Source organism: Mus caroli, chromosome 17, assembly GCF_900094665.2.
Source record: "Mus caroli chromosome 17, CAROLI_EIJ_v1.1, whole genome shotgun sequence".
Classification (NCBI taxonomy): Eukaryota; Metazoa; Chordata; class Mammalia; order Rodentia; family Muridae; genus Mus; species Mus caroli.
In genome coordinates this window covers 27241964-27250607 of record NC_034586.1, presented here as the reverse complement: position 1 = coordinate 27250607, position 8644 = coordinate 27241964, and positions in this window count along the sequence as shown.

The window sequence follows — 8644 nt, the reverse complement described above, 5'->3', positions numbered from 1 at the left end:
TCTCTTTCTCTGTCTCTGTCTCTGTCTCTGTCTCTTTCTCTGTCTCTGTCTCTGTCTCTGTCTCTCTCTCTCTCTCTCTCTCTCTCTCTCTCTCTCTCTCTCTCTCTCTCTCCACCTCTACCAGCAGTGCCCCTTTCTGTGGTTCCAGAGACCCCCTGGTAAGCCACAGTTCAAAAATATTAAGAGGAGTTTTCCAGAAATATACAACTCACAAACTCATGAAGTTTAGAATAACATTTTATTGTGATATATTGCTGTAATTATTTTGTTTTCTTCTTACTTGTTGGTGTGATTTTCTTCCTGGTCCTTTGTTGTAGGTGAGTATGTACCAAAAAACAACAAAAACAAAAGAACAAAACAAAACACCAACAACATGGTAAATTGAAAATTTGGTACTATTTTGTGGTCCCTGGCATGTGAGTCTTGGACAATATCCTTCAGAGCTAAGAGCAAGTTCACTAAGCCAGGTTTATATATACAATGTTAATGTTCACTAACCCATGTTTATATGTACAATGTTAACGTTCACTAACCCATGTTAATATATACAATGTTAACATTCACTAACCCATGTTTATATGTACAATGTTAACACTCACTAACCAGCATTTATATATACAATGTTAACGTTCACTAATCCATGCTTCTATGTGAGGGGCACTGTCCTAACAGCTGCATGCAAGGGACTCTGCCACTAAATAGAACAGGCAGAGGAGAACTATTGAGTTTGTTTGTGATGGCCAATGTAACCCAGGAAGGTTTCATTGGAGAAAACGGACTTTCCTGTTGCCAGTGTTATTAATTGCAGACAGCTTCTTGGTTAGGGGTGGGAGCCTATGTCCACTCCCCATCTCAGAGCTAGACTCCATGTGGCTTGAACCTGTGTAGGTCTTAGGTGTGCTGTCAGAGTCTCTGTGAGTTCACATGTGTTGTGTTTTATAAAAAAGATAGAAAAAGCCAGAGATATGTTTGGGGGGAGAGATATGTTTCTCAGTAAGGTATGGGGGAAGGGGGTGACTCTTCGGGCCCATGCTGAGGCATTCCTTCCCCTCTGAGGTACCAGCCACTCGATGATATAGTATAGACTAGAGTTTATTCAGGATATGGAGAGGGGAGTTGAGGGAGTACACACACACACACACACACACACGAGGCTTGCTATGAGCACATGGAGAGGGATGGGGAGGGGAATGGGGAGAGAAGGGCTAATGAGCAGGAGCCAGAGAAGAGAAGGGAGTTCAAGAGAGGGAGGAAGGGGCAAGCAGCCCCATTTATAGTGAGTCAGGCATACCTGGCTGTTGCCAGGTAACTGTGGGGCAGAGCCTAGACTACATGCCAACAATATGCACATCAGTTATGTTGTATCTGGAAGACAATGTTTCCTTGGAGTCATCCATTCCCTCTGGCTCTTACAACCTTCCCACCTCCTCTTCTGCCTAGATCCCTGAGCCCCGAGGGTGGGGGTTAAATGAAGACAACCCATTTAGGACTAAGTGCTCCCAAGTGTCTCAGTCTCTGCACAGGGGTTGAATGAAGACATTCCATTTAGGACTAAGCGTTACAAACTGACTCGCTCTCTGCACATTGCCTCTATGTTAACACTCATACTGCAAGAAGACACTTCTCTAATGAAGGTTGAGCATTAGTACAGCAACATGTCCTTTTATTGCTATGTCCCTTTAGCCATATAGTAATACTATTAGGTTTTCTTCTACTGCCTGTGACCAATTCAGTCTCAGGTTGGTGGCCATTAGATCCAGATTTCATCTCATGGATTGGGTCTTAAGTCCAATTTGATTTTAAAGTGGTTGGTGACTCCCGTAACATTTGTGCCACTATTTTACCAGAACACCTTGCAGGCAAGTCACTGTTGTTTCTGGGCGTGTAGCTGGGTGATATTGATGATAACCTTTCTCCTCCGGTAGCATATAGAATGTATACCTTCTGGTACTCTGACCACTAGTCAGGAGGGACGAAGCTTCTAGTTCAGCTTGACTTCCCCGTGTTTGATGACAAATGTAAACATCTTCAGCAATAGGGACCATCAGGTTGTTGAGAGCAGCCAATATCCCTGAATAAATAGTCTATGATGTTTCAAGGAGCGTATGAGCATTCCTTGAGACCCTTGGACGTAACCCATTCCTGACACTAGAGGTGGTACTTGGTGGTATAAAGATGTCTTGTTGGAGCTGCGCGTGGTGGCACACGCCTTTAATCCCAGCACTTGGGAGGCAGAGGCAGGTGGATTTCTGAGTTCGAGGCCAGCCTGGTCTACAGAGTGAGTCCCAGGACAGCCAGGGCTATACAGAGAAACTCTGTCTCGGAAGAAAACAACAACAACAACAACAAATCCAAAAAAAAAAAAGATGTCTTGTTGGAGCATTGTTTCCCCTATTATATGGTGACTCCATTTAGATTCTTATCATATATGTATATATTTTAGGAATTTTCTATAGTAGTAGATTTCCATATGATTTTTTTAAAAAATGATTTATATATTTATTTTATGTATGTGAGTACACTGTCACTCTCTTCAGACACACCAGAAGAAGGCATTGGATCTCATTACAGATGGTTGTGAGCCACCATGTGGTTGCTGGGAATTGAACTCAGGACCTCTGGAAGAGCAGTCAGTGCTCTTAACCACTGAGCCATCTCTCCAGACCCTCCATATAATTTTTAGTGGCCTTTGGTGTTAGTTTTCCCTGTTTCCTCTTCCTTGGGAGATCCTCTCTTCCTCACTGGGCCTTTCCTGAGCAGGAAGCCTCTCTGGTTATTTTGATTGTAGCACACATATTCAAAGTATAAAGACCAGCATCTCTATATAGGAGAAAACATACAATATTTGTCTTTTGGGATGACTTTTTTTTCTAGATCCATCCATTTACTAACAATTTTCATAATTTCATTTTTTAATTGGATGCATAATATCCTGTTCTGAAAATGTACCACACTTTCATTAGCCATTTATCAGTCGATGTACATCTAGGCTATTTCCAATTTCTGGCTATTATGAATAGAGCAGCTATGAACATGGCTGAACAAGTGTCCCTGTAGAAGGATACAGAATCCTTAGGGTACATGTCTGAGAGTGGTAGAGCCGGATCTTGAGATAGATCTATTCCCAGCTTCCTGGAACTGCCACACTGATTTCCGTAGAGGCTGTACAAGTTTGTACTCCCACCAGCAATGAATAAATGTTCCCCTCACTCCACATCCTTGCCAGCATGAGCTGTCACTTGTTTTATTCATCTTGGCCATTCTGACTGGGGTAAGAAATCTCCAAGTCAGTTTAATTTTCATTTCCACGATGACTAAGGATGTCGAACATTTCCTTAAGTGTTTCTTGGCCATTTGTGTTTCATCTCATGAGAGGCTTTTATTTACCTCCGCACCTCATTTTTAATTAGGTTACTTGTCTTCCTGATGTCTAGCTCCCTAAAGTTCTTTATATAGTAGAGATACCAACCCTTTGTCTGACGGATAATTGGTAAAGATCTTTTCCCATTCTGTAGACTGCCGCATTGCCCGATGGTGCCTCAAAGATGCTTTTGTATAACGTCCCGTTTATTACTTGGTAGTCTCAGTGTCTGTGCTGTTGGTGTGCTGTTGGTCCTTTCTGGCATAGTGGGATGCTAGCATCAGGGGAGGGATCTTGGAAAGAACAGTCATCCAGTGGAGGCAATGGAGTCATGGCAGAAAAGGCTGGACGCAGCCAGAGCTGGGTCAGGTGTAAGAGGACTGGAGCAGATAGCAGGCGACGGGAGGGGTCAACTAGGCTCACAGCACTTGGGATTCTGTTCTAGATGTGACAAGAGCCACAGGGGGATGGGAATCTGGGGAGTGGTCTGAGTTCATATGCACAAAGAGGGCCCATGGTCAGGGAGCCTGGACAGCACTTAGAGGCAAGGTTGGGGCATAGTCTGAATCCAACTGTCTCATCTGCCTGCCGAGTGGCATGGAATAAATGGCTCCACAATCCTGAGCCTCAGTATTCTTGTCAGTATAATGGGACCATAGAGTAAAAGGACTTTAGGGGTTCTCGAAGGTTGCCACGCAGTGACGGGTCCATACAGGCCCTTCCCTTCCTGTCCTGTGCAGTCCTGGGATACCACTTCCTTACAAAAGCACTCAGTCCCTGTTGCTATGGTGTGTGCAGCTTCCCCTTGGAGCATAGGTTTAAAGATGGCTGAAGAGTGGCCTCTTTAGAGCAAGAGAATGACAAGAAACAGTCTCAGGACCTGGAGATCTCAGCTGATCTCTCCTCTCAGAGACATTTCCAAATGCTGGCACCAGCATCCCGAGGGGTGGCAGGATGGCTTTGATCTTTCCATCTCCGTGGGCATAGGGCACCTCCTCAACCACATCAGCTGCCGACTAGGCAGGATGAGCAGCAGCCAGTGGAGGTTGGGTGTGTGGTGCCATCCCTTTCCCAAGGCTGTCTCCCTGGAGACCCATGATGTTTGTGCAGGAGTTGCTCTGGGAAACTCAGTGATGTTCAGGGCCCAGTGGTCATTGAAATAGAAATCTCCACACCTCCTTGAAACCCATGGTAAGGGTGACCGCAATGGCCATTTAAATGCACATCTGAGGGCCCATTGCTCTTTAGCCATGCATGGAGCACAGACAAAGACCTGGTATGTTTGGCTGCTGTTTGCAGGGCAGTTTGGTGCTTTGAAAGAAAATAGGTTGGAACCACTCATGCCCCTGGGAGGTTCCCAGGCATGCTTCAACCGACTTGAGGATCCGTTCATGTGCTCCCCAAATTTCTTTCCTTTCTAAGTCAGAGGGACCAGCTGAATTCTGCTCCATCTGAGGTGTAGTCAAGTGCCCAGAAGCAAAAGAACACCCCAACTCTATAAATATGGGCACTTACTTTTAAAAAGTCCAGATGTGAGCTGGCTTTAGATGCAATAGGAACTGAGGACACACTCTGTCTGTCTGTCTGTCTGTGCCTTCCTCCCCACCCTGTGGACTTTCCCATGTGGCCAGTATTACAATCCACTGACAGGACATCCAGTTTTCCATCTTGCCATCTGGATCACTCTAGAGAGAAGAGTGGAACTTTCTGAAAATCTATGAGAAATGTCCTGGGAGTGACTGAGTATGGCGGGGCCACATTTTAATGTCATAACCATGAGTCAGAGGTTGCTTTGATAATTATATTTTTAAATAGTTTTTTTTATGCTAGAACTATTTTAGACTTATAGAAAAAATTGCTAAGCTAGAACACACAGTCCCCAGATGTCCCAGAGTGGTTCTCCTGACTGCTAACATCTTAGAATAGCAGGACACATTTGTTAAACTAATGAGCTGACATCGGTACATTAGCACTAACAAGAGACCATGTTTTATTCAGGCTCCTTGGGTTTGCCTTCTCTTTCCTCTGTGTCTCCAGATCCAGTGTGACACTTTTCATGTCTTCTACTGGCAGCTCTGGCAGCCTCTCAGCCTTTCCCCTGTTTGATGACCCTGACATCTCTAAGGAGGCCCAGTCAGCCCCTTTGTCAACTCTACCTTAATTGGCATTTGTCTGATACTTTTCTCCTGAGCAGTCTGGGTTGCAGGGCTAAGTATAAGATGAAGTATAGCTCCCTTGTGCCGGATAAAAGGCAAGGCCATGTGTAGGGCTCATTGCTCATTGCTCTTGGCCCTGACCTTGATCAGCTGGCTAGGGGAAGTATTTGTCAAGTTTCTCCCTGTAGAATTATTCTTATTTATTTATTTATTTATTTATTTATTTATTTATTTATTTATAGGAAGCGACTATATGCAGCCCATTCTCCATCTCTGACTGGGCACAGTGTGCCCACATACACCTCAGATTCTTCTTCTTCGTGGGAAGCTGGATTCTCTCCCTCTGTCTCTTCAACCTATCATCGAGGCCTCATGAGAATCTGTCTTGTACACTGAGTCTAATGGCTGCTTCTACTTCTTGTTTACATTATTGCTCAATTTGCTTCACTCATTATTGCTCTCAGATATCCTGTTGGTTCTAAGCCTCTTTGGCGCAGGTTTTCACCAATGGGCTTCACCTTCCTTTTCCCGTTTGTGAACAAATATCTCCTTGTCCCAGATGGGAAACTGATGGTAGACCAAAGTAAAGACACCACCAAAGTCCAAACTAGCTATGTCAATAAGTGTTTGGAGGTTACTCACAGAAGCATGGATGACTCAACACAGTTGTATCACCAAAGTCCATTCCAGTGTAGGCGACAAGGCCAGGCATCCATCCCTGGGGTTCTCTGCACAGCCTGCAGGCACCTCTGTGCTCAGAGAGTTTCTTCATATCAATGGTTTACATCTTAGATAGCTTTGGGGAAGGAGGAACCTTTTGAATCTGGTGAGTTTTAGAGACTTCCTGAGACTTGTGAGTTGTTGAATTTCTGAATCTTAACAAGCTCCTCTCAGGGATAAAATATTTCCATTCAGAGAAATTACTACACAGCAGGGGTGTGTGTGTGTGTGTGTGTGTGTAAAACTCAGAGGTTTTTTAAATTATTTATTTTTTATGTATATATGTATAGTTTGCTGAGTTTATGTGCACAGTGTGTGTGTGTGTGTGTGTGTGTGTTTGTATGTGTGTGTAAGAGCTCTTGGAAGTCAAAAGAAGGTGTCAGGCCCCCAGGAACTATGTTATAGATGGTTGTGAGCTGCCATGCATGTGGGTACTGGGAATTGAACCCAGGCCTTCCAAAAGAGCAGTAAGTGTTCTTAACCCCTGAGCAATCCTGAGGTCCTCAGATTGATTGACAGTTGATAACCTCACACTGCAGGAAAGGGGGACAGGGACAGGCTTCAGGGAAGAGGACCCTTGAAGAGGTAAGAATGAAAACCCAGTACAGATTGACTTCATCAACCTGGATCAGTCTAGTGCCAGGTGACTCATTGATGGTATATTTCAAACACAGGACAATTTGGAAAAAGGGTCCTCGGCAACACTCAGTTCAATTCCAGGTGCATAATAAAGCTTAAGGTGTGGCTAAATAGAAACTCCTTTACAAAATACGTGTGACCATGCTGGTGGGTTCTGTAGCAAAGGCCTAGAATCTAGTGTAGTCTCTGAGATAGCATAGAAGTCAGCAGGCCAAAAAGTATATGTGACATCTCCCACAAGGAAGGGTAATGGTCCAGGGAGGGATGAGTCTGGGATAATAATTTTAGGGAGTTTGGGTGAGGTCTGCCTCAGCAGCATAAGGTGGGTGAGGTCTCCCTCTACAGATAGCAGAAAGATCACCAGGTCAGTAACAAAATCCACTCCCAGCCTTCTGAGCAGGAAAAATAGAGATTTTCATCTATTAAAGATGCCACACAGAAGAGGTCCTTGCATGTTTAACATTGCTGGCTTCCCTTAGTGATCTGTGGGCCTGAGGCTCTTTGTGCCTACAACATCACACCTTTCTGGGGCATGGTGTGAGTTTGGGTGTGTGCACTGTGCGGTGATGGGCCATTTCCCGCTGTCTCAGACTCTTCCCATTTCTTGGTGTGAGAACACTTGCAATCTTCTCCCAACTGCCTTTGCCCTACTGTACCTGTGTCTCTGGGGAGAGATTCTATAATCAGAGACATGAGTTGGTGTGCTTATGCACATGGAGAAAAAAATGCATGCAACCCTTGCTCCCATGGAATGCAGCAGCCTGTCCTGCTTCTCAGGCTGGCTTGAGCGCTAGCTTCCTGTTCACGTCCTAGCTCTAGAGAGGAAAAGCAGGACAGAAGGACTGGCATCAAGTGGGAATCACCAACCTCTTCAGGATGCAGGCCAGCCTGGTCTAGAAAAGTTCCTCAGCTGTGGAGTTGAGGTGTCTGGGCAATGGATTAACAGGTTACACAGCGGTACCTGGCAGGGGAATGGCCTCGCTTCCGGTGGATTGAGGACTCTGGAGTACCAATCTGGGCATCTGAGTGCATTTAAACCTCTCTGCGGCTGGCTTGAGGGAGGGGCTATGGTTTTATTGCATTGTTGTTAAAACCACTTAGGAAGCAAAAGCTGTGCTATTCTTAAATAAGCTAAAGGACATCAGGGTGTGCGTGCTCCAAGGCCATCTGCTCTCAAGCATTGGATGGTGCACCGTCTGCTGGGCAAATGAGAAACACAGCTGTGACCACACAACACCTCTGCCTCCCGAGTGTTGAAATGTTCACTGTACCCTGTTGGTTATTTTGCAGTGGAGATGAGACGTTGTCCCAGTTTGCTTCCTGTTGCTGTGAAAAACACCATGACAAATGTGGAGGAGAGAAGGGTTCATTTGGCTTCCTCTTCCATGTCACAGTCTATCCTTCAGAGAAGTCAGAGCAGGGACTAAAGCAGAGCGCATGGAGGCATGCTGCTTACAGCCTTGCTCTCTGTAGTTTGCTCAGTCTGGTTTCTTACTATACCCCATGACCTAGGGGTGCCACCGCCCACAGTGGGCTGTGCCCTCTCATAGGCCAATCTGATGGAGGTATTTTCTCAATCTTCCTCTTCTCAGAGGACCCTGGCATGTGCCAAGTTTACAAGACCTAACTGTCACAGATGGCCTGTCTTGCCTTTTACTATCTTCCCTCTGAGGTTCTATCTCAGAAGCACTTGGAGATGCTGATGTTTATGTCATAGGCTTGTTTGGAATGATGCTGGTGTGGAGAGGAAAGGGGAGAGATATTTTGA